Below are 24,043 nucleotides of genomic sequence, written 5' to 3'. Positions count from 1 at the left end.
TTTCCCTAGGAAACAGGTACAAGTGTATTATTCACAGCGGAGGGCAACTCTGGCGAAACACGTTTCTTAGCGCAAGGCAAGGTAGTCTCAAGTATCTGAACAGCCCTGAGCTCCCCCGGAAACATTTCCCACGCGCCTGCAGATGCCAGCCCAGACACTTGATGTCCGACGGCACAGGACGCGTCCGTCCTCCGACGCACCTTGGCTACACCGAAAAGCCTCCTTTGATCCAGAGCCGCCCAGCCAAGCAAGCGGTGGGTGGACCGCTCCGTGCAGAGCACGCGAAGCAGAGCTCAGCTGCAGCACTTTCTGCTACGGTATGCCAGGAGTAAGAGAAACGCTGTTCAGAGAAAGTGACTGAAACCATAAAGAGATTAAAGTAATTTTAAAAAAATCGGTAGAAGCCATAAATAATAGTAAGAAGCCGTAGTGAAGATGCCAAAGTCAGTGCTCCTGTGTTCTGCATTTTGTTTTTTTCACACTCAAACCACCTATATTTCACACCTTTGTCGTCACTTGAGAAGTTTCATGTCAACCTCAGTAAAATATAGCTGAGATGACGACACCATCGCTATGAAATATATCTACTTTCTCCTGCACGTTGGCAGCAACTTCTCCACAGCCTGGGTTTTCTCTGCGCACAGCGACGTGCATTGCAGCTGCGGCTGCACACGCAGAGGACGTCACTCGTCAGCAGAATTACACGAAAGCAGCTTACCGGGTTAGAGGTCTCGCTCTTTCAAGCCCGTGCGTGCATAAACCCAAGGAAAACAAGGTGATTGCATCCCGTGCCGGAAAGGTCACTGGGGTCGGCCCCCGGAGCGCTCCGCACCGAGAGCCCTGCCGCAGCGGGTGCCTTGCCCACAGCAGCCAGGGCAGTGCCCCGGGTGCCAGCACCCAAGCCAAAACCGCCTTCACCGGAGGCGCACACCCCCCCTCTCTGCGAAGAGGCTCTTTGGCCCCCCCCAGGAAAGACGCTCTGATGGGTGAGGGCGCTGGAAGGAGAGCCGGAGGAGCCTGTTTCGACTCCCAGGCTGTCCTGGGGTCACCGCATGAGGTGGAGCAAGTCCCTTCATCTCACCTGCATCGGCAGCGCTCCTTTTCACCCGAGCTGGGTCTGTACGGCCTGGTTGGGCTGCAGGGTCTGCGGGGTCTTTGCGGCTGGGACTGCCTCCCTCTGCATTTCGAGCACGCCCAAGCACCACAGAGCTCCTTAAAGGCTTCTGGGAAGGAAGTCATCACCCTGTGATGTCATCTTCTGTGCCTGCACGGTAACCCCAAAGACCAAGGGCAGGAGGCAAGAGCATGGAGAGGAGAAGGGAAGAGACCTACACGGTCCACATCGTCTCACTCCTGCTGCCAGGAGGAAGGAAAACCCGACAGTCGCCTGCTGGTGCTCTCGCCACCGCAGGATCGGTCCCCTCTCACACACGGAACGTGCTCCCATGGCCCCATCCTGCTCCAGACTCCCAACCCGGCGTGGGCGCTGCCTGACGAACGGCGGCGCTGACGGATGGGGATATCCAGCCTGACACCCGCTGCAGCGCACAGTGTTATAATGAGGAAACATCAGCTCAGGCTGCGTTCCCCTTCGGTGCTCGGTCTCACTACCTGATCTGCTCCTTTGTGTTCGCTGCTTCTCTTCTCCCCGTATTTAAGTTACTCAAGCTTTGAAACAAAGGTCCAGTCCTGCTGTGGCATTATTTATGCACCTGCTTTCTTGTTTATACCAATAGTTTTGGCAGCTGGTCCTGTAAACTGTAATAAAATGCCTTTCAAAAAGTTAAAAAAAAAATTAAAAATGAAGAAATGTGACCAGACAAGCCAGGCATAATAACATTAAAGCCCGTGTCAATTAATTTTTCCTCTTCTTGATAAACGAGCCCCATTCCATCCATTAATAATGAGGGAAGAAACAAGAAAAGTTGACACTAGTTTAATTTATTTTCTCAACTTGCCTGGTCATATTTCTCCCTGTTGCAAAGCTTTCCAGCGCTGCTGGGAATTGCAAGTGGCTCCCACACAGTCGATGCATAGATTGGTGTGAATCAATACCGCTCTGCTTTATTCACACATCCCTTGTAATCAGAGGGGAAAAGTTACTTAGTAAGCTCCCGCGCATCCCAGACTGCCACGCCACCTTATGAAAATAAAAATAATAATAGTGATAAAAAACCTGCAGGGGAGGGGGGAGAGGGGGACAGGAAACCCAGCCCTGTAATCGCCGCCACCGAATCTCATCTCTGCAGACAAACGGAACGAGCCGAGCGGAGGGGCCGGGACATTTTAATTGCTCAGACAGCGAACCACGAATGTTTCTAACTTCTTGCTGTCTGCGAAGGTAATTCAAGTCATTACCCTGAGAGCCTGGGAACGGGGACCCAGGGTTTAATCCTGTCTCTGGGAAGAGCCGGTTGTTTGTTAGCACCAGAACCCAACAGCCAGGACTTGAGAACTCAGCCCCGACTCTGCTGCCCTCTTAGTTTGTGTCTTTGGACAATTTGCTTAAATCTTCCTTGTGGTCCGGGTCCCACGTTTCTTTCCCCCAATTTCTAGTCCTTTCCCCAAAGTTTTCATCTGAAGGTACTGCATCTCGGCTCGTTAAACCTCAGAATAGTCTAGGCCAAAAGCTGCCATGCTAACGCGTTACTGCCCGTTATTGCCATTTCCTCTGCTGCAAACACACGACAGAGGAGGTTTTAGTTGCCGAAGAAGTAGCTCTCCAGACGGACAGAATACAGCCTCGGCCTTCTCCGATTTGGCCTCCTTACCTGGAAGGAGGGGTATGCCGGGAGGAGCGATGGCCACACCTGAAGGCACCTCCTGCGCCACGGAGAGCAAGAGCTCACCCCACCATCCTGATAACCAGCCTGGGAGAGGGATGCGCCCCGAGAGGGAAGGGGAAAGAGGAGGTTAACACCTACGGTCTAGGCTGGAAAATATCATCCTCATTTAACTGTGAAGCGTGCTCTCTAGCAGTGCTCCTCTGAATGATGCTCATCAAGACGGATGATTAGCCTGCACATCCATTTGGTGTTTATGTGCATCTTGGGCTGGGTACGGAAAATAGTCGGGTTCTCCTGGCAGACAGAGGCAGGTATTACTGCTGTTTAAAGTGTCAATATAGACTCCATGACATGAGAGTAAATTCTCAAAATTAAATCAGCAGACAACCGCCTTAGATCAAAACCTCCGCACAAGGTGCTAGCGTTTCAATACCGGCGCGGCAGGAGAGCAAAGAGCTGAGGTCAGCCGCGCAGCTGGATAAAGGGCACCAGCAAGATACTCCTTTGCTTTTGTTCTGGAAAGCTGCAAGGCTCAGGCTCCTCGCTCCGTCCTCCCACGACTGCGTGGCATTTGCAAAGGGAGCATCGCTCAAAAGGAAAAAAAAGCACCTCAGGATGAGCAGCCGCTGCGCCACGTGGCAGCCTGCCCCTCTGAACAGGAGAAAAAAACCCAACCTGGTTTTGGGGAATGAGTCCTTCCCGAAGGAAGGCTGCAGGGTACGGGGACTCGTCCCTCTCTCAAATGACCCAAGCGAACCAAAGATTTCTGGCCGGGGGGTGCGTGCACCTCCCCGCGCAGGGGCCACACGGCTGGAGCCGGGACGCCGGTTCTGGCCAAAGCCCTCGCGGTCGCACCGGGCACCGGCGCCGGGCTGTGCGGCTGCGGAAAGGGAACCCCACCGTGTGTCACGGATCGTGCTAATGTAAGTGGTACCTGAACTATTCGTAATAAATTTTTCATAACAAATCTTCATTAAAATTTTATTCTATTAACATTCTGAAATCAAACCAAAGCGCTGAGTACATAATGACTGAAACGCACACTACAGAGCAACTTACTAAATGCCAGTTTTATCATATTGTTAATTAACAGAAACCATTAATGCATTCACAGATCATTTAGAAGCATTAGCGGTGACCTAAGAAAAATTGCATGTACGTGTGATACACTTATGTCTGCATTTTTTGCATCTGAATTTTCCACACAGGAGGCCCCAGAGTTTGTTCCCGACTCAGCTTCTCTCCCTTGGAGACATCGTGTCTCAACGGGCGCAGCTTTGTCGGAGGCTCGAGAATTAATGCACGGGGCTGAAGTATGAGATACTGACGGAGAAAGTTATCTCGGGCAACGTTTGCTTTTTCATCAGTATTTAACTCCAGCTCCTCCAGCGTTCGGGAGCAGACCTACCTGTGCTCCTCACGCTTTGCACCGCTCCTTTCGGTTCAGGTACGGATTTCCCAGCTCTCCAACGAGTCGGTGGTACAAAACCGACGGGAGCGCAGCTGGGCGGGGGAAGCGTGGCATAGAGTAACAGATTTCTTTTTGCTAGCAAAGAAGAAAACCCCAAATGCTTGTAAAATCCAATTAATCTGTCTGCAGCCAGAATGGGAACCTCGTGTTTCAAGCAAATGCTTGAGTCTGTTCGTTAGTGAGACCTGCGGCACACGGAGCCAGCGACAAACCTGAATGCCCACTTCCATCCCCAAAACGAGTGCCCTGCAGCCCCTCACCAAGCCAGGGAAACCGTCATCACCGCCCCGCCGCCGCTCGCCACCTCCCCTCCAGCCAAAGGGTGCAGACCTGCCCGCGGGGAGCCGGCGGTGGACGCCGGTCCCGGTCCCGGTCCCCGTCCCCTGCCCGCCAGCCCCGCGCGGCAGAGGACAAGGACGAAGGGCCACCGCTCCCAGGGTGCCAGCTGACCCGGTTACGTTCCCCCGTCAGAAAAGCAAGCTGCTCCTAGTGCGACTGCAGGAGCCGCTGCCCGCCGAGCACCAAGTCCTGCCATCTTTATCTGTTTGCCTACAGGCGTCAAATACTCTCTGCCTGTCAATTCTTCCACAGTTTATTACCAAATTTCTAAAATATTACATTTTTTATTATATCCAAATTCACTTTATTGCATTTGACAATACAGATAATCACATACCATATGCTCTAATGTTTTGAAACCAATGCATGTTGACAGCAGTTTTTATTCATGATGCATAATTCTACCCAGGGCTGACAAAGGCGGCGCAGCACTGAGCCCGGTGTTACGGTTTTGTTGGTGGGGGGATCCTTTTTTCCATTTCCTTTTCTTCATTTTAACAACAGATTTACAACACTGGGAGGAAAGATGCTTTCCTTTCAGTAGAAATAGGAAATTGGCTGAAAAGATGGGCTTATCAGAGATGTCTTCAAAATATTAATATCGGGTGGGGGTTGGTTATTATAATTACCTGCGTTTGAAACTTGCTGCTGATGGGGTTAGGGAAGCGTGACGGCTCCTCCGTGGGCGAGCGCTGGGGGGGGCACGGCGGGCATGAGGCTGGACCACCGCTCCCCAACACCTTTCTGCCTGGCTGCGCTCGCTCGACGCTGAATCCAGCTCCTCTTCCCGAGGGAGATGGCGGGGAGGGAAACGTGCACACGCCTGGCGCGTCCTGGGAGGGCCAGGGGACGGTCCCCACGTGAAGGGGACATCCGGGCGAGCGCTACCCAAAAGACTTTGAAAGCCAGCGTTCCTCTGACACAACACGTCAACAGGGCAAAGCCCCACCGCCGTCGTTTAAACCCCGTTGACTGGAACAAGGTGTGAAATGAAATACACGCTTAAGAGCTTTCCCGAATGGTGTCCTCCATTCCCATCACTTCTTCCCGCCCTTCCCTGAATCGGTGCTCGGGAAAACCAGGAGCCGTAAGCAGAGCTGAAGCAACGAGCTGGAGAAGTCCCTCGTCCTCTCCCCTGCACGTCCCCACCTCCGCGAGCAGTCGAGCCATCGGGCCACCGAGATCGAGCAAACGCTCGATTCCTCGTTAGGCTGCTGGGAAAGGAAAAGCCCGAGCAAACCCCAACTCCCGACCACGGTGTTCAGGCAACAGATTCAACAACTTGAAAGATGGCAACGCTGCGCAAACCAAACAGGATGCTACGTCTAAATTAAGCTGTAATGACCTGCTCTGAGGTCTTTATTAGCCAGGTAATGATCATTTAAGAGGAGGTTACTATCTTGAGCCAAGGGCACCTAATACCATTACTGAACTTGTTAAAACCTGCCAAGCAAGTCATTATTTCTAACATTATTTCTTTTTCTCTTAACACAGCTCCTCTACCTTTCCCCTCATGGTGCTCGGCCGTAAATCACGGGAGGTGGCGATTACGCAGGCTCAGTCGCCCTTCCCCAGGGGGCTGAATTTAGCTCCCGCTCACCACGAGCAGGCTGAATACAAGACAAATACCCCACAAGAATAAAAAGCAATGCTGTGAAAAACTCCGACCTCAAAAGGCCTGTGGAGACAAGCCACAGGACAGCAGGAGCAGGCAGTGGTCTTCACAGTTCCAAGAGCCTTTGGAACTCATTTGCAGCTGGCATCCGATGAGATGCCGCTTGGCGCTGCACGCGATTCACATCCTGCATGGACCGCCGGCATTTTGGCTGTGAAAAGAGGAGCTTAAACAACACCTCGGCCCTTACGGATTTTGGGACCGGCGAGATAAAACAGCAGCTTCAAGAGCCCACGTGGGAGCTTGGGGTGAGCTCACCCGGGGACAACCTGCCCGGTGAGAGGACACTGCTCGGACCTACCGCTTCCCCGAGCCATCGATATGCAGCGAGGCTGTGGCCAGGCCAGCGGCAGATCCTCTGACTTTGAGAAGGACGAGACGTTGAGACGTCTTCCTACTTGCCCCTGGAAAATTATACTTAATGCCCTCCATCCCCCTCCCCCACCTTCCGTCCTACAGAGGCTCGCATGAGGAAAAGAAAAAAAGAAAAAAAAAAAGAAAAAACCCAAAGCAAGCACGCAGCTGCTCTAGGGCTTTGCAAAAAACTTCACCGTGCGCTTGCAGACACCTCGATCTGCTCGCCAAGCACAAAGCCGGGTCCCGCAGGCGGATCCCTGCCGCCCCGCGCATCGTCCCCAGCCCTGCGGTCTCTGCAGAGGGAGGAAGAGCATCTGGCACCCGGATCCTGGCGACCCGGGCTGGAAAGGCGTCGAGGCGGCTGCGTTTTACAGTAACCCAGCGTGGACAATATTATGAATGACACCAGCAAGCTGCCAGCTCAGGAACTCATTACTGTCAAGGTACAACATGGCTGGCTGCCAGGCCCCCAGCTTTCACACTCGCTATGCCAGAACATCCACACACAATTTAATTGCATTATAATTTCAAAAGTGCTTTTCAAACTGGAAAAAGGCATTCACTGATTAACCAGCGAAGAGCAAAATTGTTTATGAAATTGAATACAAAAAGCTACAGAAATGTAATTGGGTCGTTCTAGCACCTAATTTTCAAGCCATTTTCCCACTTATTTAATCACGAGATACAAAAGGAACTAGTGAATTGACTTCATACTAATTAGATTACTCCCCGCGATACTCCAGGCCTATATTCCAACTGGTTGATAGTGCTGCTTTAAAATGAAACAAAAAATGGAGCAACAGCTTGTCTGGGGCCATAACGCATTTGTTTCCCATCAACCCTCTCTTACCGGAGGGCCATAAAATCCAGGCCAAATTCCCCTAACCTGCTGTAGCTAGTCACCCAGAAATCGCTAACTTCCCGGACAGGAACGAGAAACGCTTGCCAAACGATCCTGGCTGCTCCCCGGTGCACGGCCGGGGCGGGGGTGACAGCCCGGGGCTCCCCGCCATGCCGAGCATCACCGTCCGTCCCTGGGGCCAGCCCTGCGAGCGGAGCGTGCCGACAGCGGCGATCGGCAACGAGTGAAACCATGGCAGGTGACGGAGGAGCCGGCCGGGACGCACCGTCCTCCCCAGGGACGGACGCTCCGGTTCCCCGAGCTGCTGGCGACGGGCGGCTCCGCTCTCACCACTCGGTCGCTCCCACTGCCGATAAGGAAAAGCCCAATACGCAGAGCTGAACTCCGGGGCTGGCCAAGGGGGAGAATGTCCCTTTTAAAGCCATCACCGAATTACCGCCGAGAATATCCAAGCTGTTTTAAAAACGCGGCGCGAGGTCACCTCTTGACAGCAAACGTTAGCGTGTTTGCCAGCAGCAACCCGAGGGAGCGCTGGGGGAAGCCGTGCACGAAGACGCTTGTTGCACCTCTTCAGGGCAGCCACACACCCCTGAGTTTCAGCAAGGGTGGTAAGTAGGGGCTGTAGGCACTTAATTTTGTTTTAAAACGAGTCACTAAATTAAACAGGAACGTTCTACTGAGCCTCCGGTTTACTGAAGAGCAGTATTTTGAAGATACGTAAAGGCACGGGCACGCTCTTCACGGCGTACGCTTGCAGAAGTTTCTTTAAAGCTGCCCAAGACCCGCTCTGCACCTGATACAATCTGCTCACAGCCTTTTCACTAATTTTAAATTTTATTAGGTGCAACATAATTGATTATATAATCAAATGTAGAATGTACATTATCAAGATATTGTAGCACTTCACAGGCCATTTAATCAGCATATCTGGGACTGTGCCAAAATGAATTAGCTTGCATTAAATTTCAAGTACATATTATTGGTTGTATTTGTCTCCATGTTTAAGCAGGCGCTTGCTCTTACAAAAGAAATCTGAAATCCTTCAATTATAGAAATAGATTATTAAAAAAATGGAAGCACGCTTTCCCAGAGTTGTTTCTTCTGCGACAAAGAGCCCAGAAAAGCTCACTCCCTTCCAGAAAATCACTGCCACTGACCACGGGAACAGAAGTTTTTGGTATTTATCGACTTTGCAAAAGTAGGGCACAAAACCGTGAAGTGCTTTTGTATTTTGAGGATGCTGTTAGCAAATACAGGGGGAACTGAGACTGGTAACGGCACGAGGAATAGGATGGTTTCTACATCAGCCGGCAGCGGTTCTGCTTGCGGCGAAGGAAACCAGAGCACCCCCAGCGCCGCACGCCTACGGTGAACTTGCGAAGGGCTTCGCACCCCCACCCATCCCGCATACCCAGCGGGACACGCTGAGCCCTGCTACCCTCAGATGCCGCCGTTCCCCTCCTCAGCCCCCAAGGAACGGAGCTGAAGGCGGAGGTTGCACAGATGGAGACGTCCCAGCCTCGTGCGTCCCCTCCCCGTGCAGCACCAGGGCTGCCCATCCTCAACAGCACGCACGAGCCACGTGCCTCCACGCGTTCTGCAGCACCCGAAAGCGTGCGCAGCAGCTCCTCTTCTTCCTCCCAGCCGTGCCCCGGCTGGGTGGGCTGAGGAGACGTACCTGGGGTCCCCAGGATGGCCCCGAGCAAGGAGAGCCCTTCCCACCATGCTGCCCCTTGCTCCAGCCGTGGTGGGAAGGGTCCTCTCCTGGGGTCGGGTGGAGGGGCAACGACGGGTGCCCGCCTGCAACGGGGGGCACCTGCCAGTGCCCTGAGGGAGGCCAGGAGGGACAGACCCCCAGCTTGCCCCCATCGAGGCCCATTTGTGCCACTTGTCAGCAATGGTCCCATTTCAGGCTCTTTCACCAGATAACCAGCCACCAAAAGGCACCGGCACGCCAGTGTCCCCCGGCGTGGATACGCTCCGGGTTTGGTGACAGAGCCCCGGTTCACCAGCACCCGCTGAGCCTGGTGGCCCCTGCTCGGTTCCCGTGTCCTCGGAGCCGACCAGTCCCTCCAGACAAATAAAAACCCGGGATTTACCATGACAGGGATTTCTGCTTGATTTCAGCAAGCGGGGGAGAAGCGCGAGAAAGGGACGAAGCCAAAACCTGCCGCAGACACTGCTCCTCTCCAACGCACCAGCCAAACCCAGAACCTTCTCCTTGTTCCTGCCTCCGAAATTTAATTACCACCACCGGAGAGTTCAGGGGCGCAGCAGCTGCCAGAGGCGCCCCGAGAGAAATGACGTGTCTACAGAACTGACTTCGCAGGGGGAAATTTTTCAAGCGGCTGCGAGGCTGCGCTCAAGGTGACTCCTGCCTACCTGGTTACCGCAGTGGCGGCGTGACAGCACAGGGCTGGGGGGGGCACACAGACCCTCTGCGCCGAGCGGGCGTCCCCCCCCAAAATGCCGTCACCTCCCGTGCCGCCCCCAGGCTCACCAGCTGCCAGCGGAGGGTACAAAGTCCTCAAGTCCTCCCTCCCAAACCGCAGAGGAGGCAGCGCAAAGCGAAGGACGCTTTGCTGTCAACGTGCAGGCATCTTCTTTTTCCTCGTTAACGCACAAGCATCAGCGAAGATAAACGGGAAGGCGAAAGGCCACGCTTTACCACAGGCGTGCTCCGAAAGCGGGCTGCGGTGATGCTGCTGGCAGAGTACCCAGCCAGGGCTGCGCTCCGGCAGAGGCATCCCTGTCCCCGTCGGTCCTGCGCTGGGGGGGCCAGGAGAGCCAACGCGAGACTGGTACAGCCCAAATACCACAGGCCCGTGACAGCTCGGAGCTTGCCTCAACCGCTGCGGCGCTGCCAACACAAAGCTGACGCAAAGGAGCGCACGAGGACACATTTCCACAGGCTGTGCCTCCGCCGAGGGACCTCACTGAAAAGTCCCTGACCTTCCCCCGCCCGTGCCTCGCAGCTGTAGGTTACCTGCTCTGTTTGCATCTGACTTCCAGGTCAAATGTGGCTGCCTGTGACAAACGCTGGAATACCTGACGGCGCGCCCTCTCGCAGGGCCGCAGCCTGCGGGGCCCTGCTACCCGCCCGGGGCTGCATCCCACAGCGCTGCAAGCCCCAGCGGGGAAGGAGAGAGGGGACTCTCCGTTGCCCTGCTGACTCTACATATCATAATGCAAAGGAATAAAGAATTAGGCACCAAACAACAAAAAAACGTTCAAGGAACTGAAATAAATACTGACTAGGGTCAAGGGAAATACCGGCAAAAATGAGCAGCTTAGCCTCAGGTTAAAATCACACCTTTGAGCTGAGCAGTACGACCCCTCCAGGCTGCAGCTTCAGGCAGCAAGTGCCGTCCTCGGGCATTATTGATCTCCTTGGCCAGGCCTCCGTCCCTGCTGCTCCCGCACCGGATCGGTATTGGCCTAAGCAAACGCCACGCACTGCTGTGAGAGAGAGTGTCTGGCTACGACAGATGCTTTGAATATATGCGCCATTTGTTCCTCTGGATACACATGTGAGAAGTAAAGTATTTGCTGAGCTATTCCTGGAAACTGGCTCCCACCACCGAGGAGAGGTCAGCGCGCTGCCGCGTGGCCAAGGGGGTGCAAGATACGGCCTCAAACACCCCTGCAAAAGCTGAAATATCCAAATTTTTTCCCCTGTGCGCATGGGTTAAGAACACCAACGAAGTTCAAGCCCTCTTGCTGTTCCCAGGCAAGCTCTGATCAGAAGAAATCGAGGAGAGGGGAGAAATCGCCCTTTTTTAATGTGAGCTTGAAGACTGGGGGTTTTGTTCAAGACCTCAGGCAAAGGGAGATAACATCAATTCCTTCCGCACGTAAATGCTTATCGGAGCAAACAGGTTCAGGTTAAGCACGCGCTTCAAGCAAATGATGATGTACGTTAAGATAATCACTTTCTTAGGTATATATTTAGAGTTGGTATATGGGGACAAGCCCTCATCAATTACGTTAACGTCATTTAGAAATTCACGCCAGCTTTTACCTGACAGCTTGAGCAGGGCCTGTGGACTGAACGGATAGGGGCTTGGCCCAAAGGCTCCCGTCCCGTACGCGAGCGTGCCGGGCGGCCGTGCGGAGGGCGGCTTTCCTCCCCGGCTGTCAGCCAGCGCACCGAGCGACGTTTCATCACTGCGCCGCGCCGAAAGCGCGGGCATCTCTGCGGGGCGACAATCTGTCGAGATGCACGTAAATACGATTGAAGCGGCGGCATCAGCAGCGTCTGCAGAGCAGGCAGGGCTGCTCCTCGGGACTCACAGCAATAACGCTCACCCATTTACTCCTGCCAGCGCTGGCAACCCTGTTTTTCCCTTTTCTTTTCCCCTGGCGATGTCTGTATCAAAAGGAGACAGACTTTTCTGAAAGACCCTGCGGTCAATTTGCGGGGCCCTTTATCGCAGAAAGCTGGGCTTTGATTTCAATGGCACTACACTTTTTTTTTTTTAAAGGCACTGTATAAAGAAGAAATCTTCAATCACTGTATATAGACTCTTTTCTTTCCCAGTAAGTCAGATGCAACCTGCTGTGGAAATGCACAGTTAGAGGTGGAAGGCAGGCGAGCAAAGGGTCGTAACAAGCACCTTACATCTGAAGAAAAACAAAGGCCGCGTAACAGGGCCCTCCGAAAGAATTGACAAACAAATACGAATATTACACAGCACGTGCACTCGCAGAATGAAACCCCTGCACGTGCCCCAAGGCTGCAAAGCGTGCTCTCCTGCCACATCACCGCAGCCCACACCCAACCTCGCTCTCCTGTTTTGGGGGTCATGGTGGGTTGGTTCGTTGAAGAACGTTACAAACCAACGGACGCCCCTGGAAGCATCTCCTGCCGCCTGCTCCCGGGACTCCTCTGCGGCTCCTCTGAGCAGAGGCAGAGCGTGGCGTGAGCCTTCATACCCACCGAAACGCGTGGGTGCGATGCCTTCGCCAGCGGCTGTCCCCGTTCCCGGTGGGGACGCCCCTGCCCGGGCCAGCAGCCCTCGGGCCCGTCCAGCTCCGCCGGTGGTCCCCCAGGTCCGCAGCCCGTCGGCCTGGCAGGACGCTGCCCGCACACCCCGCAGGGGTCTTCAGGAGAGCACAGGCTCTCCACGCCCTCCCCGCTGGGCTGGCCCGCGTTTCTGTGAGCTCTGTACGCGCCGGACCCACCTCTCAGCCCTCCCTGTTGCTGCAGAAGGGTATGTAACGTCTGGCAAGGACGTGCCCGGAATTAGCGTTATCCAATGCAGCGCAGGATCCCAGCCCCGCAGTGCTCCTCATTACCACCACGGACGCTCTCAGCCCCAGCATCCATCCAAAGCTCCACGCTCCTTGTCTCAAACAGGGCACGCAGCTTCGTTCTTACAGCAATAAGTGGTTCCAGATAGTCAGGAGTCCATCAGATTTTGCGTATGTCCCAGGGACAAAAGCTGCCAGTGGCCATTAAAATATATATATACACATCCAAATTTTTAATATGGCGTATATATTTTTTTTTTACGGCGGGCACACTTACCCTGACATCTGTTACATGGAAAACCCAAAGCTAGTACCGAGACCCTAAGGAAAGCTCAGTTCGCACGCTCAGAGCAGAACTGGTTTTACGTCTCTGCTCATCCTCTTCTGTCTTCCCTGCTCCCCGTCTCCGCGCAGACGGGAAATTGCATCTCGGAGGAACCGAGCGCGAGGCTTCGGGCCACAGCGGGTGCAGTCACTGTATGAGCAGCGACCACGCACGTCCGACCAGCTTGCAATCACACTCCAGTGACCTGACACAAGCCCAGTGCCATCATCTTTGCCTAACCTGATCTGCGCTCTATTAAATTGTGGATGCTTTCTGCTTTTTCAGCTGTCTGTCTTGCAGAAAGAGCACGGACAGGGCAAGTACACGTCGCTTCAGCCTTGCTGGAGAAGAGGAGCTAATCCATTTACTGGAATCGTTTGTTGATATTACCAATCTCCCGTTGAAGTGACCAGAATAAACCTAACGTATCTTAATCATTTTTTCCACTGTTGGAAGCCAGGCATAAAAAAAAAAAAGCCAAGAGTGTATTTTGGGAGCACTGTTGGAAAGATCCCATTGTTCTTTGCCGCATCAATAAAAGCAGTTTTGCTGTTTGATAGTATAAAGTGTGCGAGAACCAGAGGCAACAAAGGAGCAGAATCACCCTGGGAAAGAAAACTTTTAATAGGGACCACACAGAGCTGAACAGCTCTATAAAACGGATCTGCTGGAAACGGAAAAGGAAAACAAGACTCTGAGACAGGCACAAAATCCAGATCCCTTCGCTAATCATCACGTCTATAATTTCAGTATGCTTTCTAACATTCCTCAGATACGGTGGATGCTTTTCTTCCCCTGCAGCTGCTTTTTGAGACCGTGCATGGATAGACGAGGCAAAAGAGAGGTGCCTCCTTTGCTGAGCATCCAACCACAACCAACCACGATTTTCTCGTCACTGGGTGCCTAAATGCCACCTTCTAACCTCCCCTGGTACCCTGCTCGGGTAGCTACAGCCAAGCCATCCCCCGCTGCGGACGGCTCCCTTGAGGTTTGGTCCCCTCCATCTCCGGGATGCCGGGGAACTGCATGCCGGAGGACGGGCCAACCAAGCCTACGGACCGATGGGTTCCTACCAAAGCTCCCCCGAGAAGAGCGGCCCATGCTGCTCTTTCATCTGCCAGCCTCGGAGGTGACCTTCTCCAGCAGCCTCCCTCCCAGTCGAATTTATCCAAGCCCAGTTCCCAGGCGCGTACGCCCAGCGGTGCTTTATTAAAAGCCACCTTCTCCTCCTCGTGTTTTTGGTGACATTGTTTTATGGATTTCCCCACACGCTCAACCTTTGTTCAAACCATTGGGGAAAACGCTGAAATCTTTATGCTTAAAAACAAAAGCACCACGAACGGCAGGCAGAGGCAAAGGAAAAGGTGAACTAATTATACACACCAGAGTGTTCCCTGAAGCATTTTCACAGCCTGGGTGCTACCGGCCCAGACCTCAAGCTACCGCTTGCTGAATTCCCCCCGCCCCACGCTCGTCGCCAGCCCACCAGACTCCATTCTCGCCCGCAGCAGGAGCAAACACATGCCACCTATTAGCAGCCAAAGCCCCGCAGACCGAGCGTGCTTCTCCAGCGCGTGGAAGGCTCTTGACCTGAAGATGTGCCTGAAACCAGGAAGGTGCGGGTGGGAGGCACTCCAGGTACTGCCACGCTTGCAGAGCAGTTCAAATTAGAATACCCTTTGCTTCCTGGCTTTCAAAACAGACAAAGAAATTGCCTTCCTAGAAGTGGTGTTTATGCGATGACCTTTTCCTTTTGTGGCTGCAGGCACTCGAGAACAAAGCTGTGGCAGAATCTCACCGCAACTTCTGGGAGATAGGAAACGTGGCCATTTAATCGCTGCTGCGGAAGTTGGGGAGTAGGTTCAGGGTTTGAGGGTTTTGTCATCGGCGTTATTTCGCTGGGATGTTCAGCCAGGGCTGAGGACTAGAAACCCATCACAACAGCTCAGCCCGACATCCCGCCGGAGTCTCACGCACTGCCTGCAGCGACCGGCTCGGAGTGTCTGCGGCACTTGGAGCTTTTCACAGGGCTGCTCTCGGACTTCTTGGCCAGTTCGAATCGCGTTTTGTAAAGGGTACAGCAATCTACAGGGTGCAGGGACCTGCGTGCGCTCACAGGGAATAGTAACTGCTCACGATACGGCTCAAGCACAGAGAAACGTGCCAGACAGCCTTCACACAGACAGCTCCTCTACGCAGATTTACACTCGCTCAAGGATTTACCGTGGCAGAGCAGGGCACTGCCGGGACAAGGGCTTCTGCAGACCACGTCCTCGCCGCTTCCAACGCTTGGGCTGCAGCTGAAAAGCCCAGCTCCCGCTGCTGCCCCCGCACACGCAGCACTGAGCTCAGGAACCCCCGTCTCCAACCTCTCCTCCAGCACCCTACAGTCATACCGCAACCTGAGAGGTAACAAGGAAACTTTTGGGGCACAGCATACACAAAAGCTGCCTGTCTTCCTGGCAAAGTAAAGGCTGGCTGCTCCCAGAAGACTATTCTGTTGGCACGGGAGAGGTGGGGAGCCCCAGAGGAGCCCGTCCCCATCCCCGTCCTGGTCCTCGGGGAGGACGAGAGTTGAACAAGCAGAGGACGGAGCTGCCAGCCCCCCACCTCGTTCAGCCACTAACCCCCCCCACGCCACCGTGGGCAAATTCCTGCTCTGCAGGACCTTCGTTTCCCGGCCCAGAAAGGGAGGGGGGCTATTTGTAAAGCCATCGGGATGAAAGGACCTACAGTATATACGGAGGGGTAAAAGAAAACCCAACAAACTAAGAAAAGCCTCGCAGCTCTGCAGGCACTGTACAAAAGCCTTAGTGCCAGTCAATGGGAACAGACTATTTATAGCTGAGGATCATTAACTGTATTAAAAAAGTTTGATGTTCTCTAACAATCTATGTCATTTTAAAACGCTGGCCTTCCCCCTGACGGCCGGCTGATAACTGGAGCGGCAGCGCTGAATAGAGGTAATTATTCGCTAGTTCAATAGGCTGAGCCCGCACCCGCGCCGAGCCCCGCTCTGAATGCGAGCGTGTCCTTTCCCCAGGGCTCTTATTTAAATATTATGCCAGCTCCCACAGCCTACCACGGGAAGAATATTGCTATGTATACTCTCATAAAACTGCATAATTATGAATAATGCCTCGGTTTTCAACAAAATAAATCACCACGCACCAAAAAAGTGCTTATTCCAACCTAGTGCTGGAAGAGATTAAAATGCCTAGTGAAGTGAAGCATCCTTCTTCCGAAACACCGATGCCCACCGTTATTTATTTCTTTGTCGGCCACACCAGCTACCCGGCCGCGAAGGAAGGGCAGGGCTGGCAGGACCACCGCAACGCCTGGAGTCCCCCACCGTTAGAGGGAGGGCCTGGACCAGAGGTGCTGAGCATCATCCGGAACAGCGGTTCCTGGGTTCCTCCATTATCAACCCCAGATACACTCTTCCAGCCCCGATCAAGACATTAACAATAAGGCATGATGATTCTCATCCAGCTCAAAGTTTATCAGCTTGTAAGAAATGTACAAGCAAGAAACCACAGATAACGCGTTGCCGATTGTTATCGCCAAGAATATAAAGCCCTTGTGCTATGACACATTCAACGTATGGTTTTAGAGACTCAACGTTTTGATCCACTACGCGATGCCATTGTCATTTCAGCCTGGTAGGACTGACATCTGCCTGACACCGCGTTTCTCCCATCCTAGGATGCACACTTTACCCTTTGCCAGAGCGCGCAGGATTTGGAAATAATGCAGCCATGTTTCTGCACGGCTACCGCTCCAGCCAGGCGCGCTCAAGGCAAGCTGCTAAAATCATCTCCCTCAGTGGGCTGCGCGGCCGAGGGAACCGGAATAAAAAAAGGCTATTGATCGTTTTGATTAGCTCAGCACCCACCAAGCCCGGTAGATGCTATCTCCGTTCGGCCAGACCCCACCGAATCCCAACGCCCGCCGAGGCTGCAGGAACGCACCGACCCGGCATGGCCAGCGGCACCGACTCCCCGCTGGCGCTCGCCACAGCGCTCCCTCGCTAGAAAAGGGAACGTTTCGCCGTCGCCAGCCCAAATCTGGCTTGATCCACCGGCAACGGGAAGCAGTTACCATCTGATCGCTGGCTGGCAGCAGGCGTGAAATACAGGCCACGAAGCTGGGCTGTAACGCGCGGGCAGGGAAGTAACTGGCAACCTCGCCAGGAGCCGGAGGAAAGGAGCGGAGACTGACTGGGCAGGAAGGCTGCCTAATGAAAGGTCCCTTCAGCACAGTCACCCTCTCCTCCGCGGGCAGGGCAGGTCGCGGCGAAGGCGGGACGTCGCCGGAGGCTCCTCTGCCTGTGAGGATGATGAAAAGAGGTCTTTGGTCTCTTGGCTGTCAGTCTAGCATCCTTCACTGGTACTAATTTTCCTGCACTATTTTGGAAGATGAAAGGCAGAGGCCAACGGTCCTTTGCTTTTGATGGAAGTCACCTCTTCCACCTAAGCATCACATTGCTTCTTCCTCATTTAAGGCAGTCTGGCACCTGCACACTATTAAAATCCTTTAAGGAGCTCCAGGCAGTTGACAAAAGGCGAGTGCATCGCTACCGGGCACGTAGCACGGATGGGCAAACTGAGGCACGGAGCCAAGAGGGGGTTTGCCACAGGCACCGAGGGAACCGGCAGCAACGCTGAAGCCAGACCCTCGTGCGAGCTCCCTTTGGGCTGGCGGATGCAGGAAAGCAGCTCAGCAGAGACGAGGGCACGAGGGACTTGGCACGAGCCATCACACAGTAACGCATTAACTGGCTGCATTTTGACTTTAAAATGTCCAAACCTGGCCACCAGGAACTTACAGCTCGTGTACGGGTGGGCCACAAAAAATTTGGAAACCACCAGCAATGCTGAGCTCAGAGCAAACTCCCAGCAAACTGAGCCCAAGCCCTCGCACGTAATGATGCTCCCTGCCCCCAGACCCGGGTGCAAGTTTTAGGCTTTGATCCGTATCACATCTTTGGCCGAGAAAAACCGAGATTTCCCCCCGAAAGCAGCAGAGATTGTGTCTACGGACACGCCAGGAGACTGGCTGACAATAAGCTAAGAGCGTAAAGCAGGAGCTCCACGGCAGAAAACCCACTGGCATCAGCCCCCTCCCCGCCCCTGATGTGCTCTTGGCTGAGCCGTTCGGCATTTTCTTGGTTCGGCATTTTCTTAGCGAGAGGCCAGACACGCCGGTAACGCTCCGTGAAGCCATACATTTACCCCGAGAGCACCAAGTCTAATTACCCTGCCAAGCCTCTCCGCGTTTTTAAGCGCCTTCCCTTTAAACTCTCGATAATAAGGGCTCTCCTTCCAAATACTCCGTGCGGCTCTTGTTTCTCGAGTTGCCATCGCTACAGAGTGCTGCTTACGGGTCCCTCCAGCCCGGTACAGCTTCATTAGTGCCCGGCTCCCCAGGAGGAGGAGGAGGAGGAGGAGGGAGCAGGGGTCTGGAGGGGAAGGGGCACGCCGGCTTTTGCTGCCCAGCCTGAGCTGTGAAAGCACCTTCGACACGGGCCGAGGACTTCGCCAAGCCCCAGGCCTGCTCCGAGGGGGTTTGTAACACATTTCGTGGCAGATCCTCCCCTCTCTGCTCCCCACGCAGAGAAAGTTTCCGATCCATCCCTGCGGCTGGCCCGGGGCTCCTGCCTCACCACGCTGCTCTCTCCAGATAAACGTGGTGCTTCTCAAAATTATCTTTTGCCCACAAGCGAGACACACGCAAAAGCAGCCTTTCTGCTAGTCAATAATGGAAACTTCCAATAGATCAGGAACGGAGATATTTTCAGCATGTTTCGAATCAAGTTCAGAAAGACAGCTGGGGAAAGAGGGGAAAACATGCAGATATTCGGAGGTTTTCTGGCACCTTGGCAATTTCTCCATCTTAAAGTGCAAGAATAAAAGGCTTAGGTCTTTTGTTTTTTTTTTTAAATAAACTGCAGCTTTAAATTCTGTATTTTTTCTTCCCCAAAAAACTTTCTCCGAAAGAAGAAATAAATCTGACCAGGAAAGGCAGGGAAGCTGCTGTTACCAGTTACACGGAGCTCAGTGCTTTCTTCATTTCTACACGCGTACAAATACATCTACCCCGGCTACCTAGGTCCTCTAACTGGAAAGAACTCAACGTGCTCAGAAAAAAAAAGAAAAAAAATGATGTAAATGAATGCAAAAATGTAAAGTGAATTAAACAAACAGGCAGCCAGGGTGTGCAAATGCTGCTGCCACCTACGCACAGCGAGCAGAACGGCTCCGCACCGCGCAGGTCTCTCGAAATCGGGGACGTGTGCTCCGGCCAGCACCGGGCAGGGCTGGGACCATCGGCACCAAAACGAGAAAACGGAGGGGCTTGCTCTGCCGCGCGGCTCCGTCCTGTCCCCGCAGCCGCATCGTCCTCTCCGGGGGCCCGATCCGGCCGCGCAGGGAACCCGGGGTCGGGGAAAGCCCCGTCCTCTTCATCGCCTGCAACAACACCCCACACCCCGCCGAAGTCTCCCCATCGGTGCGACAAGTCTAAGACTTTGCAGGAGATAATTTGACGCTCAAGGCCAACATTAGCGATGCCTGTCTCTCGACTAATCAGCAGGCAATTAGCTGGAAGAATTCAGGATGAAGAGTAAACCTTCAGCCACTGAATTCCATCCTCAAATAATGAGACTTTCCTCTAATTTCACAGTGATAATATTGCACAGCATCCCCTCCCCTTATTTACCTCCAGGAAGGAACATTAGCATTAATAAATAAATAAACCGAGCAACCCGCTTTCACCTATTCCTACATATCATTCATCATTTAATTTGAGAATAAGCTCTGTTAATGGGCACGAACTATCATTTTGAGCAGGCAGGCAGTGTTAATATTTGAATAAGCTAACAACAACAACAAAACATAGAGGACTAATACATGCACGGTCATTCTTTCTAACAGGAAGGATTCAGTTTTAATTTTCACAGAATATTAAAACAAATTTTAATTAGATTATACTACTGCCTCCCTAATAAGTGCTTGCAAGGGGAAGTCCATTGTGCAGAAATACGCTCAGCAGTAGGAGAGAAAAACTTGCCAGTTAAGTAGCTTAATCACTGAAGAGCTTTGAGGTGGCTCTTTTTTTTTTCATTGTAGCCTTCTCACACTTTGCAAAGAGGTTGTCAGAGATGTTTAGTCATAATCATTTCTCTGGAAAATGAAAAGTGAGCTTGACAAACAGGAGTGAGATCAGAAAAGAAAAGAGAAGAAAAAAAACCTGTCAATATGTGAAAGACATCCTGTTCCTTCCCAGTGACCCAAAATGCCAAGGTTTGCTACTTTAAAAAATAAAAAAGGGAACAATCTCCCAGGAACAGCTCGTACGTGGCAGAGACCAGCGCTGCCTCCATTGTGTTTGTCTTTAATAGCTAATGAAACCGCTTGTGCACTTTTGCTACAGAGGAGAATTTAAAAGAAAACGAGAAAAGCAAAGGAGTTAAATACGTAGAGGTAGCATCACCCTTAGGTACGCCCGCGGCTGTCACAGGCTCAGAGCTCCAACAGCAGCGACGCTCCACGCTGCGCAAGACGGGTCAGCTCAGTGGCACCGAACATCGCTCGAAGACATCTCCTCCTGGTTTTATCCCAGTGAACCTACGGACATGACTCTCCATCCCTCTTCCCCAGCGTGTCTCGCAGCTTTTACTAACGTCAAAGGCAAGCGGGCAACTCGGCACACCCAGGAACCAGAACCCACCTGTAACCATTTTATTTCTCACCCTGACAGAGTCCCAAATTACCTCCCTCGGGTACCGCCCCGCTGAGTGCCCTGCCGCGAGGAGGAGCCTGGTCGGGACAGGGACAGCCAGCACCGCCTCGAGGGAGCCGGGTCCCGTGCGGGGCAGAGCACCTGGGAAAACTGAGATCCCGGCCAACTTCCCTTCAACGTCATACAGGGTAATCGGGACACCAGTTTAAAAATAATCTCTGTTTTTAAATGCTCTAATTCTAATTAACAAAATCTCACCAGGACTGGGGGCGGAGGGGAGCAATTATACCAAAGCCTGTGTTGACACAGTCCTGTGATTACAGGTGTAGTCATCAAACGCACGCAGGGACCAGAAATCTCTCCTCTTCCGTGCATCCCCTTCCGAAGGCAGACCTTGACGCCATCTAACAATGGGGAGTTATGGAAAAAAATCCCAATTGTTTTGCCAACTACACTCACACAGCTGCTCCTCTGACATTGCTTCTGCTGCCCCAAGCTGCGGAAGGACGAGCGGAGCAGCGCGAGGCACCCCCCAAACCCAGCCCGTGCAGCTGCCCGGGCCCGTCCCAGGCTGGGGATGCGACGTGCCGCGTCCCACACGCTGCAGAGCGCAGAGGCGAAGGAAGCGGGAGCCTGGTCCTGTGCTAACAACGGGATCAAGAATGCACAGACACACACCAAGGAGGACGGAAAACCAGGATGCAGAGCTTCGGCTCCAAAGAGCAGGTTTTGAGATATATGGACTACGGGTCTTCTCTCCCCTCCGCAAGCCGGGCAGGAGGCACGGGACCGCACACTCACCAGGGTAGGAGCGGGGATTTCACTCCCGTCGCTGCTGCACATCTCCATCCCGGGATCGTGCACGTCTCGGTACGCGTCCCAGCCTCTCGGAGTCTCTACGGGATGTAGGATTATAAAATGCTTGCGGTTCTTCTGAGAATGAAGGTGTCTTCACACGGAAGCGTCCTAAGTTTTCAAACGCAATTAAGAAAAGCTACGAAAACTGCCAGTTGACTTGGCAAAGAGACCGAAGTGATGAGGAGAAGGACCCAGCCCTTGGCCTGCTGAGAAACAGGTCCCTTTTCAGCGCCTCAAGTTGAGCATCCCAAAAATCGCACGTGACTTCTGGCAACCTTGGCCGCCAGCTGCTCCGAGGCGGGAGCTGCCAGCAGCCGTGCCAGCCGAGGCGGCGCGGAGGCAGCAGACCACCAGCAGCTGGGACGAACAGCTCTGTGGGACGGGACCAAAACCACGAGACAGCCCCGAAAAAATAAAATAACGCTGCAGCCCGTCTGACACACGGGTCTTTCGGCGGCGGAACCAGCCGTGGCAGCACCGGCCCCGACTGCCGCGTTCTCTCCCCGACGCCGGCATGGGGGAGCGGCGTGCTGGACCACGGGCGGAGCACGGTCAGAGGCACCTGGCCAGACCCAGGACCCGACGTCGACACGGGCAGAAGTTGGTTGTGGGTGGCACAGCACCACAGCGGCTCCACGGGTCGGGTACAGGCTGCCCTAAATAAAGCGCATCCCCCCTCCTCCATCACACGTGCTGCTGTACTTGTGACCAGTGCCCTTTTCCATATATTTTTCTTCCTTTGTTTTTTTATTTTTTCCACTTTTTACTCAATCGGCCCCCGTGTTTACAGCTCACTACACCACAAATCCTTATTTCATGTCACCCACTGGCCCAAGCTGTCCCCACTCACTGTTTCTCCTAGACAAGTTAATAAGATGGAAGGCTCCCCGGAGGCCTCGAGCCAGCGAACATTATCACTTGGAAGCAAGGCAGAAATACTGACACATCGGAAATGACTTCAAGCCTATTAATTACCCTTTCTTCTCTGGCAGATCTTTGAGAGCGAGCTTGACAAATTGGAAGGCAGGAGAGATCATCCTTCCCTGCCCCAGAAAGAGCCCCCACCCACATCAACAAAAGCAAGACACCCCCCCCTTCAAAAAAAAAAAAGTCTTTGTTTTGTTATCAATTATTTCATCAAAAATTAGCTGAAGCAGAGCCTGCCTGTTGGCGGCAGAGCTGCCCTTTCCCTTTGTGTTCCCATTTCCCAGGGGACAGCGGCGGCAGGACGCCGCGTGCCGACACGCAGCCCCACGGAGCGCGGGACAGGCTCCGACAGGGATGGCACGGGCTGGGACGCCCTGCGGTCCCGCGGGAGCATCGGCACAGCAATCCCGTCCGTCGGGGACACGGAAAATCACCTGCTGTTGCACCGGGAAAGCGGGTCTTAGTTGGGAGCTTCCCATCACCGACTGTCAATAATCTCCATTAATCTGATCAAACCTGGTACCCCCGACGCACTTTAAAACCTCAGTGAGTGCCCCTCGGCCCATTCCTCCCCTCCCTCAAAACATATTTTAAAATCCTTGCTGGCATAGTTGATCCTAATTATTATACGCATTAGATATTAAATGCATTCCTACATGCAACGTGGCTTCAACTATGGGCTTTCAGCAAAGTCTATTGTATAAATAAATGACTGGATTTCTTATTGGAGCTTCAGATTTGACAGTATTAATTTTGATGCAAAGTAGCCACCCAAGTCTAGATAAAGTCGCTACCTTCCACTACGGCTTTATTTTTAAGGTGATTTTCATAATTTCTGGTTTAAAAAAATCCCTACAAAATAACTTGAACAAAAATCTTCAAGCCATTACCTAGAAAACTATCATTAAATCATTTGTTAATTTTTTTATTAGCATCATTGTAATTAAAGAGAATCATATTTCAAAAATGTATCTTCAACAGCACTTATCAAAACCCATCCCTGCAGCCTATCAATTAGTATTACAATAACCTCGCTCCCTTGTTGCCTTCGCTATTAGCATTTTGATTGAATGTCTGTTGAGAAGTGACTGGTAACAGAAGATTGTGTTCAGAAAGTAATGTTTCTTTATTCGCTTTCATTGAAGCTTGTCTAGTTGTCTCCAGTTCCTACTCAAAAGAGACAAGACAGTTCCAAAAGCAGTAATTTTGATGCAGGATTATTTCTTTTTTTTCTTTTTTTTTTTCCCCTCTCTGCGAGGTGAGCTAGATTGGGTTAGGCTGGACACAAATGCTATTAAATCACTTGACAGCAGATTTGGGGTCTGCTATCGGCTCCGACCTGAACACACTCGAACACGCACAAACTACCGGAGAGGTGTCACGGCAGCGACAGCCGATAAACATGCCCCCAGTACGCTGGGAAAACACATACCGCAGGCCTTTGCGA

At 52.9% G+C, this 24,043-nt stretch overlaps 2 protein-coding genes across 13 annotated transcripts in view; both read right to left on the bottom strand.

Annotated features, from left to right (window-relative positions):
- Positions 1-24,043, bottom strand: part of MSI2 (musashi RNA binding protein 2) — a 250,333-nt gene that overhangs the window by 59,052 nt on the left and 167,238 nt on the right. The gene's annotated exons all lie outside the window — the stretch shown is intronic.
- Positions 1-24,043, bottom strand: part of DYNLL2 (dynein light chain LC8-type 2) — a 250,316-nt gene that overhangs the window by 199,608 nt on the left and 26,665 nt on the right. The window lies entirely within an intron of this gene.

This window comes from Balearica regulorum, chromosome 19, assembly GCF_011004875.1.
Source record: "Balearica regulorum gibbericeps isolate bBalReg1 chromosome 19, bBalReg1.pri, whole genome shotgun sequence".
NCBI lineage: Eukaryota > Metazoa > Chordata > Aves > Gruiformes > Gruidae > Balearica > Balearica regulorum.
Note: the sequence above shows the minus strand (reverse complement) of the source record. Positions and strands in the feature narration are given on the sequence as shown.